Source organism: Acomys minous (assembly GCF_964271855.1).
Source record: "Acomys minous genome assembly, chromosome: 9".
In the NCBI taxonomy this organism is placed as follows: Eukaryota; Metazoa; Chordata; class Mammalia; order Rodentia; family Muridae; genus Acomys; species Acomys minous.
This window is the reverse complement of record NC_140490.1, coordinates 101138714-101150193: the sequence shown is the minus strand read 5'-3', so window position 1 is coordinate 101150193 and position 11480 is coordinate 101138714.

The following is an 11480-nucleotide window of genomic DNA, read 5'->3' as shown; positions in this document are numbered from 1 at the left end:
AGGCTGGCCTTGAACTCACAGAGATGCACCTGCCTCTGCTTCCCTGAGTGCTGGGATTAAAGACCTGCGTTATCATGCCTGGCTGGCTATACCAACTCTCCTAAGGAAAACTTTTAATTGGGGCTAGCTTGCAGGCTCAGAGGTTTAGTCGCTTATCATCATGCTGAGAAGCAGGGCAGCGTGCATGGTGCTGGAGAAGGAGCTGAGAGCTGTACATCTTGATAAGCAGGCAGCAAGGAGGAGACTGCATGACTGGGCATAGGTCAAACATAGGAGGCCTCAGAGGCTGCCCCCACAGTGACACACTTCCTCTAACAAGGCCATGCCTACTCCAACAAGACCACACCTCCTAAATAGTGCCACTCCCTATGGACCAAGCGTTGAAAGACATGAGCTTATAGGGGCCTTACCTATTCAAATCACTACAAGGGACTTTTGGATTTGGGCTAAGTGCATTTTTTTTTTTTTTTTAATTTTGATAGGTCACAGGCTGATAGGGCCCAGCGGAATGGAATGTGGTGTTTGAATGAGAACAAGTCTTCAGTAGGCTCAGATATTTGAATACTCAGTCCCTAGTTGGTGATACTACTTGGGTTGGTTTATGAGGTATGGCCTTATTGGAGAAAATATACCACCAGATGTGTGTGTGTGTGTGTGTGTGTGTGTGTGTGTGTGTGTGTGTGTGTGTGTGGTGTGTGTATGCACGCGTGTGATGAGATTTCAAAGTCATATATCATTTTTAGTTCACTCTCTGCTTCCTGCTTGTGGTTCCAGATATGAGTTCTGAGATGTTTCTGTCACCACTGATGCCTGCCTGCTGCCACAGTTCCTTCTACACAAATCCTTCTGTAACCATCCGCCCATGGTCATATCTTGGTGTTTTATTATAGCAATGCAAAAGAAATTTTATAGGGGGTTTCAATCCTTTAGACATGTTTATTTCAGAATGGTGACCTCTGTAACTGTGGGAAAAATGAACAAATTTCTATTATTTAAACCAGTCAGTTTGTGGTACATAATTAGTGTGATTATATAAACTCATGGTGCCTATATGTTGTTGTATGGGTGGACATTATTTGCATGTTTGTGTGGTTATGATTTGAGTAAAATTATTATCTACCTCAGATTTCTGTTACCTAATCTCATGAGTTTTGAAAGTAAGGCATATTTGTCACAGAAGAGCTTTAGATTGCATCTCCGTCTTCAAGGTAGCTATTAGGAAAGCTACCTTGCACAACAATGTTATTAATATGTTGGTCCCAGAATAATAATCAGCAACATATCTTTTCCTTTTCTGACTCTGCCAACAGTAAATGCAGTGGCAGTTGACGGGAAGCTGTCAAAAAATTCCAAATACAACTTTCTATGACAAGGGAGCAAGCAGCCTCTGAGCTTGAGGCCAGAGATTCATGTAGATGTTTCACTAAGACAAAATAAATCTCAGAGTTTGTTGGGTGTGAACTCTGAGTTTACGTAGATGATCCTACAATGCTACGACTGAATCAAGTGAGCAGGAAAATAAGCTGTAGACTGGCTTCCTGCTAGTTTCTGGGATGTTTTCTTATATTCCTGAAAAAAAATAAAGTCAAAGCAGTAGCTTCAAGCTTGCCATCATCCTTCAGATCAACGTGGAACCAAGGATGACTTCCCGCTTCCTCTAATTTGGATGTGCATTCTCTGTTGGCCAATGGCCAGAGGAAAATGTAGGAAATTATATATTTATTCCCAGACACAACTTTAGTGCTGAAATAGGAGACAGCTTCTATGTTGACTGATCCTATTGCACGTACAGACATGCATATGCACATAGGTGTGTGTGTGTGTGTGTATATGTGTGTGTGTACGAGTGAACATCAGAAGGCATTAGTGTATATGTCATCTGCACTAACAGTGGTCAACATTTGTTGGCTTTCAGAGCAGGTTTGCCATTCTTAGGGGCTTGCCTGGCCAATGATCCATGCCAGTAATCTCCAGCCTTCAGCAATGATTTATAATATGAGTGTCAAATTAGGTTTGACTAATCTGGTTTAATACCAACTGACTAGAACCAGATGTTAGAAAGCTGACAAGCTGCCTTCAGCTGATATGCCAAAGGTCAGAAATATCCCAAACCATCTTAAAAGAAAATGCTTTATAGAAGTTGTTTGCTCTAATGCTCGAAGAGAAAAAGACCTCAGAATTCTCTAATTCTGAACTCCTTTTGGTAAATAGGCGAATTAAACAGAACCCCACCCCTCACCCCACCTCTTTATCTCTTTGAAAGATATATAGTGGCCACTCAGTATTTTAAGCAGTCACTCTTTGTCATCAGGTGAGAGCTGGTGAAATAAATGAAAAACAAAACAAAACAAAACAAATTTCAAAGCCGTCAATATTCCACTCTGCTTTGTTGCACCTGCTATTCTGAACTGGCCTCAGCCGGAGACCACACAGATGAGAAACATCTCGCCGTCTGGTGCTTGACAAGCACTGAAAGCAGTGCGGTGAACCGGCATTAATTCAGCCTGTCTTGGCCAAAGCATGGCTAGCGCTGGTAGGATGTCTCACACCTGCCCCTGCAGTAAGGTCCGCCGCAAATCACAAGACAGACCCTCCCTCCCAAAAAGTCCTTCTATCCATCCATTATGGAGGTAAAGATGGATTGAAAGAGAAAGAAAACACTGCCGCATTGGTTTGGACAAATACACAGCCATGCAATTAGCTTGAAATTGTGCAGGTAAAAAGCACGCAGGCTAAATGATCATTTAATAGTTTGCAATTCTGAGAGCTGTTCGGTTGCTTTCAAAACAGACTCTAGAGGAGAGAATATGAGAGTGGGGGCATGAAAGCATAGGTAGGACAAGCAATCTCCAGATGAAAGATTAGAGGGACAACTCCAAGCAATATGTAAACACAAAGCTTACACATTAGAATTCCTAAGCCTGGGGAGATGGCTCAGTGAGTAAAGTACCCACCATTCAAATTGGTGATCTGAGTACGGATCCATAGCAACCTCCTAAAGGCCAAGTGCTTAAGCTCTGTGTGTCTGTAACACCAGCATAGATGACAGAATGACACTGGGCCAGCCTGTTTAGCCCAAATGGCTGACTTCAGCTACAATGACTTTTTCCAAAAATGAGGTGAAGAGCAATATACACATGCAAGAGTAAGCTCATACACACACAAACGCTTGCATACACTTGCCACACACAGACATGCACACACACACTAAAGTAAAATAACAAGATATAATGTATTTGAAAAAAAAAAAAAGCCCGTGTTCCTGAAAACATGAAATGTCTTTAATGTAGCAAATGTCATGTTTACTAAAAGGGAGCATGGTTCTGATTTGTCCCATACATTTTGAGAATTGTTTATATATTCTACAGGTACAGTAAGGTCAGTGACTCTTTTAGCAAGAACATATTCCATCTAAGCCAGAAGAAAGAAAAAGGCTCAATCTGTTGGGCTAAAGGGACAAATAGGAATGAAGACACCTCATGGATAGATCACAGCACATATGCCTTCCTTTCCTTTTAGACAGATGCTTATGACAACACTGACAGTAACACTTGATCATTGGAAAGATACAACAGTATCCTAAATTAATTCAGCTCTGTACTTTGATTCTGTGACATACCCGGTGCTATCAGGCATCTGAAATCAAACACGGTGCTCAAGAAGCTGAACTCAGTGCCATAAAACAATAGGTGTTAAAGCAGAGGCCCCAGAGAGGTGGCCGTGGTGCCTTTGCAGTTAGATATTTTCAGTTTCACATGCTACTGCTCAATCACTGCGTGGTCTGGGATTTGTATTTCAACCTTCTCTCTATGAGGACAACACTAAATCTATCAAGTGAACTTGATGAAGAGACTCTACAGAGTGATACATGTTGCTGTAAGATGGATCTGGAATGTTTTCCAAAAGTTGTGTGTTAATGTTTGGTAACCAGCTGTGCTGGCAATCACTGGCACTGTGGGAGGTGGCCTTCAAAACGTAGAGCCTGGTGGATATACTTTAAGTCACTAGGAATGTACCTGTGAAGGGTCTTCTTGGACCCAGCCCAGTCTCCTTTGTTTTGCTTATTGGCCTCACAGATGTTAGCAAGTTTGTTCTGCCATACACTGTATGCCACAGGCCAAAACAATGTGCCATACAACCATGTACTGTGGCACAAAATTAGTATTTCCTCCCTTCCAGGTGACTGTCTGTCATAGATTGTCCCAGAGTAAAGCCAAAACAATACAGAGCACATTATAACGGCTCATTGGGTGTTGGACTGAACTAGCGTTATTGCACCTGCTTAGACACTAATTTTCAAATGACTCATGTAGAGTTTGCACATCATTTCGGAGTAAAGCCATGATGCAGATGCAATCACCAATGGCTTGTTTGGTTTTGTTTTTAGTTATAGGAACAACCAAAAAATATGTAAACTTGATTTTACCCATGTTTATCCGTGGGCACACTTGACAAGTTTCTTTGCTGTACTCTCTATCACAGAGACTTACAGTTCGGAGGTTGTTTTAAGTTTCCTGTGCAAGACACATTTGTATCCTACTTGTAAAACATAGAGAGGGCACACACAGTACCATGGTGACCTGTTCATACAAGTTCATAGGAACTGAGTGTGTATATTTGTGTTTAATTATGTGGTCAGTGGTTCCAAATCAGCCATGGTAGGCATATTTACAGGATGACAAAAATGGCAAGTACTATATAAAAATGTTTCTTGAATGTTGTCTGAATAAATTATTAGCTATTTCTATACTCAACTGGGTAGAATAACATTAGCCCATTATGTGTGATGTCAAGAAGACAATTGGGGGTTCACAGAGTAAGGTTTTCTATTGGCCTCAACATATCCCCTGGTTGTCACCACTGACAAGCTATGAACATTTGGTGTCATTGAGGTATCTAAATGGAATTCTTGAGCTGATTACTCTTGCAACCAAAATAAGGTTAACCTTCTTTATGAGCAGTTTTCTCCTCACCTGAAACAAATAGGTAACCTGTACAAATGACAACTTGCTCTTTCTTTTCCCTTTAAATAATTTTATAAAAATCATTTATTCTATTAAAATTTGTCCTGTTTCAACTACCTACATTACTTTTTGATGGGCACACACACACACGTACACACACACACACACACACACACATGTACACACACACATACACACACACGTACACATACTCACATGTGTGTATGAGGATAGGTTTAGGTATAATGATTTTTTTTTTTTTTTGGTGTTACTGTGTTAATGGGGATGGAACCCAGAGCCTCACACACACTGACAGGGTAAGTGATATATCTCTGAGTTGATCTACAACCTCAATCTCAGCATGATTATCTGGACAGAAATCATGTAACCCTGAAAAGAAATAACAGCTCTTTGAAATATCCATGGTAACAACCTGTGAATATATCTGTGAACATGCACAATTGAGTTTGTCTGAATCTGACTTCATTTAGGAATAATATTTTTGCTGATATAGTTAGTAAAGAACTTATATAAAACCCTCCTGGACTTTGGGTATTCTAGAAGAAGGGGAGGCAGCCATATGAAAACGGAGACAGAGATTGTCAGGATGCCTCCATGATACAAGGAATCAGGAGTGACCAAAACATAGAAGACATAGAAAGCATTTTCTTTAACAGCACTTAATAAGGGACTAGCCATACTTACACCTTGATTTTGATCACATGGTCTCCTAAATCTGGTTGAATAAATCTGAATTTGTTTCTTCTTATGGGGTATTGTTACAATGGTCCTATAGAACCCATGACATCAAATACACAAGCAAATATTATTTGATAAGTTTATCTTATACCAGATTAGTTTGCATTAGAAAGTTAATATTCTAAAGTTACTACAATAACAGATTTCTTGAAAAAAACTTAAAACATAAAATATGATTGTGAATTAACAAATAATTTTAACTATTCTACTAAAATTTGTCCTGTCTAAAATAGCTAGGATATTTTTTACTCCCTTGGAAAGTCTGAGGATATATTATCACATACACATACACACACACACACACACACACACACACACACACACACACACACACACACACCATAGAATATTCTACAAAGAAAAGCGATGTGGCTAGGTGTGGTGACACATGCCTGTAATCCCAGCACTCACAGGGAGGCAAAGGCAGGCAAATCTATATGAGTTTGAGGCCAGCCTGGTCTGCAAAGTGAGTCCAAGATAGAGAAACCCTGTCTTGAAAAAAGAAAAGAAAGACAAAAAAAAAAAAGAAAGAAAAAAAGAAAAAAATTTAAAAAAAGAAAGAAAAGAAAAATGATATGTGAGGTCTTGGTTTAAGAGTGGCATGCAGAGGTGTAGGATATCTTTTAAAAGGATAATTTTCTTATGAAGAGTGAGTAAGAAAAATAGAAGGTGAAACCAGAAACTTACAAGAGATAGATGAGGAAGACATGTTAAAGTCATCCCAGAAGAACTGGACTTTAACCTAGCAACAAGAAGCCTTTGAATGGGCTATAGGGCAAGAAACAACTTGAAAACTTTGGCCTGATACTTGTGGATGCAATGTGGAAACAGATCAAAGGCAGCATGGCAGAAATCAAAGAGATAGCCAGGGGAGACTTCTGTGTGACACAGGGAAGCCAGGGGAGTGCCCTGTGCCTGGCTTATGGTGTGTAATTAGATTTTGATTTGTGCTATATACTTATCATATTAGTAAGAATGATCATACTTATAGTAGTAAATAAATCGCTGAAGGCTATTATGGGTAGATATAATTTTCCATACTACTTGTTGATGATTATATGTAATTAAGTCTACATTGTAAATTTTTTGTAATATACATTGTGACCAGGAGATAAGGAAAGTTCCTACCTAGGTAGTGATGTCACTTGACAGATCAAGGGACAAAAGAGCAGGAACAGTTTGTTAAGAAGGGCCATGCACTGAGTTTCAGCCTTGCTGGGTTTGTGGTGTCTGTGGCTCCTGTAGTGAAATGGGTAAGAGAAAAGTAGGGAAAGACAGCACACACAGCACAGAGGGGAGCTATAGATACAGGGGCCAGCAGCATAAAGAAGTGCAGTGCAGATCTTAGAAATTTGCAGCATGGCATGCAGAAGGCATAGTGAATTATCCAGGAAAGACTTCCAGGAGTGCAGAAGAGAAATTCCCCGGGGAAAGCAGGCGATGTGAAGCATGTCATGAACACAGAGGGCCAATGGCCCAAAGCTGAGTTACTAATATTTTCTATTGTGAGTAGGTGCAAGGTTCCATGACAGATTAGAATCACAAGTGATGGCTTGGGAAGGTCATGGAGCTGAGGAACTGTCAAATCTCAGTAGCAATCCTATACCAAGGAGAAGAGGCCCTGGCATGAAAGGGCGGCAACCTTCCCAGCACGGCCATGTTCCTTAAGCTGATCAGACACACTAATAACAGACACAGTAGCGTTTTGTTAGGTGGGGTTGTGAGAGCATGAGGCTATGGGCAAAGGGACCCAGGGTGGTGACAGGAGAGTGAGCCAAGTCAGCGCAAGAGCCGTAAGATAATAAAAACATGGAAAGGGCAATAAATAAAAAGGCAATAATTGTGGGTATCTGCCCTAGCTACCATTAGCGAATGAGGCCAGGCTGTGAAGGTGCCCTAAACTCTGTGTGCTCCAGATGTCCAGTTCTGTGAAGTGAGAATTGGAGGAAATGGGTTGGATCTCTACGGTCTGGTCCAGCCTAAAAAGGTGTGTGACTCTGTCTGCCATACAAAGTAGTGAAAGTAAAGGAAGGATGAATGCGCTATGCGGAAGCGGGCTGTGAATTCACAGAGATTTCAGACTCTTAACTGAATGTGTCGATTCCTGATGGGATAGCTACATAAAACAAAAATGGACTGTTGGGAGTCAGCAAACACCCAGAGCTGTAATCTCAATTTTACTAGAAAACAAAGAAACGGGCAATTCCTCAAGTGCTGTAGCAGCATGCGTCTTTTTGTATTGGGATTGACAGTGAGATTTATAAGGACAGTGGGGTTTTGCACATGTCTGTGATGAAGGCAGAACAGGAAGTAGATAAGACGCGTCCCTAGTCCATCTGCACTCTTACAGGAAACGGCAGGACCTTACTTAAGAGAGGATGGGAAGTAATTTGGTAGAATGCTGGCAGCCCATATTAGCTACGTGGATTATAATCCATTTTTTCAGTCAGTCATGTTCCCCTTTAAACTGGATAAAGTGAGTAAAAAGGCACATTAAAACGTAAAGGCATTTTTGCTTGTTTGTTTGTTTTGCTAAAGGCTTTGAGAGCTTATTTTTGGAGGAGCACTGGGCAGAGGGGAAAAGAATTCAAGAAATTCAGACTAGTTCTAAATGGTCCCATTGTCGCATTAAGTAAATTTCTATAAAGAGTGGAGACTGGGACGTCAGGTTATAAAAACTCTTGTCGTTTGTATTTATGCTGAGTGAGGACAGTAGTTTGGAAGGGCAGAACCCAGTCATCCATCAGTATAGACAGCCCCTGTTCGTGACTGATGACATGCCAGTGGATACGATGGCACTTTTTAGGAGCAAAACGCTCTCCTGTGTAACAGAGTACAACTGACATGACTCTCACATATTATGGCTCACTCTAGGATGCTCTAGAAAGACATAAAATGAAAAAGAAACTAGACTTCTCAAGTATAAAGTTAAAGATTTTTTTAATGTGTGAAAGACAGATGATGGCTTTATTAATAGTGGAGAGTGAGAGCTGAAGGATCTGAATGTTAAGCTGAACCTTCCCAAGTTCTCATTTCACCATGGATAGAAATAGCTGCTCCCGAGGTATTTCCATAACCTTGCTTCCAGCCAGGAACAAGAAAGAAAGAAAGAAAGAAAGAAAGAAAGAAAGAAAGAAAGAAAGAAAGAAAGAAAGAACGAAAGAGAAAGAAAGAAAAAAAGAAAGAAAGAAAGAAAAAAAGCGCCTCCCAAGCAGTTTATAAACTAAAAATAAAGATGACAAAAGTCAGATTCAGATTAAATTGGAAAAGTTGGCTATTTGGAGAAGTGGCTCCATCCTCCCGAGACAGAAATCCGTGGGTGACAGTGGGGGAGGTATACATATTTACGGATACCCACAGAAGGAGAACTCTCATGCCAGCACATGATCTGCACAAGAGTATCTCAATTTGGTAACAAACAGTGAATATTAGTGATTCTTAAGGACATCTGTTCATGTTTAAAGTCTTGGAGAGATCAGGGATACAAGGCACATACCTAAAAATAATAAACACTATCTATAGCAAGGTGGTAGCAGCATCCAACTAAATGGAGAGAAACTCAAAAAAAATTCCACTAAAATAAATGACTAGACAAGGCTGCCCACTCTCTCCATAGCTCTTCAATATGGTACTTGAAATTCTAGCTAGAGCAATAACACAGCAAAAGGAGATCAAGGGGATCCACATCGGAAAGGAGGAAGTCAAAGTATTGCTATTTGCAGATGATATGATACTATACATAGGTGGCCCCCAAACTCCCCCAAAGTTTCACCAGAGAACTACTACAGCTGATAAATACCTTCAGCAAAGTGACTGGATTCAAGATTAATTTTAAAAAAGTCAGTAGCCCTCCTGTATGGGCTGAGAAAAAAATTAGCGAAACTACACCCTTCACGATAGTCACAGATAATATAAAGCATCTTGGTGTAGCTTTAACCAAGCAAATGAAAGACTTGTATGAAAATTTTTTTTTCAAGTCACTAAAGAAATTGAAGAAGATACCAGAAGATGGAGAGGTCTCCCATGCTTGGGGATCGGGAAGATCAGCATAGTAAAAATGGCCATCTTACCAAAAGCAATCTAGAGATTCAATGCAATCCCTATCAAAATACCTATACAATTCTTTACAGACCTTGAAAGATCAATTCTCATCTTTATACGGAAAAACAAAACACCCAGAATAGTTAAAACAATCTTGTACAATAAAAAATCTTCCAGGGGAAATCTCCATCCTGGATCTCAAGCTGTACTATAGAGCAATAATAATTAAAATGGCATGGAACTGGCATAGAAATAAGCTGGTTGATCAATGGAATTGACTTGAAGACCCAGAAATAAACCCACACACTTATGGGCACTTGATTTTTGACAAAGAAACCAAATCCACACAATGGAAAAAAGATACAATATTCAGTTCTGATCTAAGTGAATGTCTACGAGCAAAAAATGTGAATAGATAAATATTTATCACCATGAACAAAATAAAGTCCAAATGGATTAAAGACCGCATTGTAAAATCAGATACATTAAATCTGTTTGAAGAAAAAGTGTGGAAGATCCTTGAACTCATTGGCATAGGAGGCAACTTCCTGAACAGAACACAAATAGTTCAGGCACTAAAATCCACAATTAATAAATGGCACCTCATGAAGCTGAAAAGCTTCTGTAAAGCAAAGGACACTGTCAACAGAACAAAATGAAAGGCCTCAGACTGAGAAAAGAACTTCACTAGCCCTATGTCTGACAAAAGGCTAATATCCAAATCATATAAAGAACTCAAGGAATTAAACACCACCAAACCAACCAACCCAATTAAAAATGGGGTACAGAACTAAACAGAGAATTCTAAACAGAGGAATATTGAATGGCTGACCTTTAAAGAAATGCTCAACGTCCTTAGTAATCAGGGAAATGCAACTCAAAAAACTACTTTAATATTCCATTTTACACCTATCTATCAAAATGGCTAAAAGTTTCCTAAAATTAACCACTTGGCAAGAGTTTTTTTTTTCAAGTAGTTTTATTTTTTAAAAAATATTAATCATGGTCTCTGGCTGTTTCTCTCAGGAAAGTCTTTTGCTGCTGCAGAAAGTGACCTTGGCATCACTTTAGGGTCATTTCCCTTTATATTGTCCTAGGGGAAAAGATGATACCCTGATCTTCACTGAACTAAAGCCTGTATCTCTATCTAGATAACTCATTTGTTTATGCTCTAACATTTTGGTGTAACTGGGAACTTGTAGGAGCTAGAGAAATCCTGATTGAGTTGTTAGACGTGGGCCTCACCAGGACCCATGCCCCATTCCCATGGGAGCGGAAAAGCAAGTCAATCCAAGTCAAATGTCGATAGTGTGTGCAGAAATGCCAACCATAGCTTTCTCCCCTTAGATATTTACTGCCTGAAGACTGCTCTTCTGCAGAGACCGCTACCGCTGAGATCAGCTAACCCTGTCTTCTTGGTCAGCTGTATGTAGTAAATCTGCCTTCTTGTTTAACTACATGTAATAACCCCACCCCTGTCAGTTGTATGCAATAAACACTCTGAACTTGTGGCTTGCTGAGGCTTCTCCATCCGAGACCCCCAGCCCATCTGATCCCAGCTTTCCTGTGCATTTGTGCATTTGTCTTTTCTTCATTACTTTGCCATCCCAGCTGGGCCAGTCCCTGGAGCTAGACAGGATGTGGCAGGGCCTAAGAAGCAGAATGGATGACAGATCAGGATGTGAGAAGGAGCTACTGGTCAAACAACAAGCATGC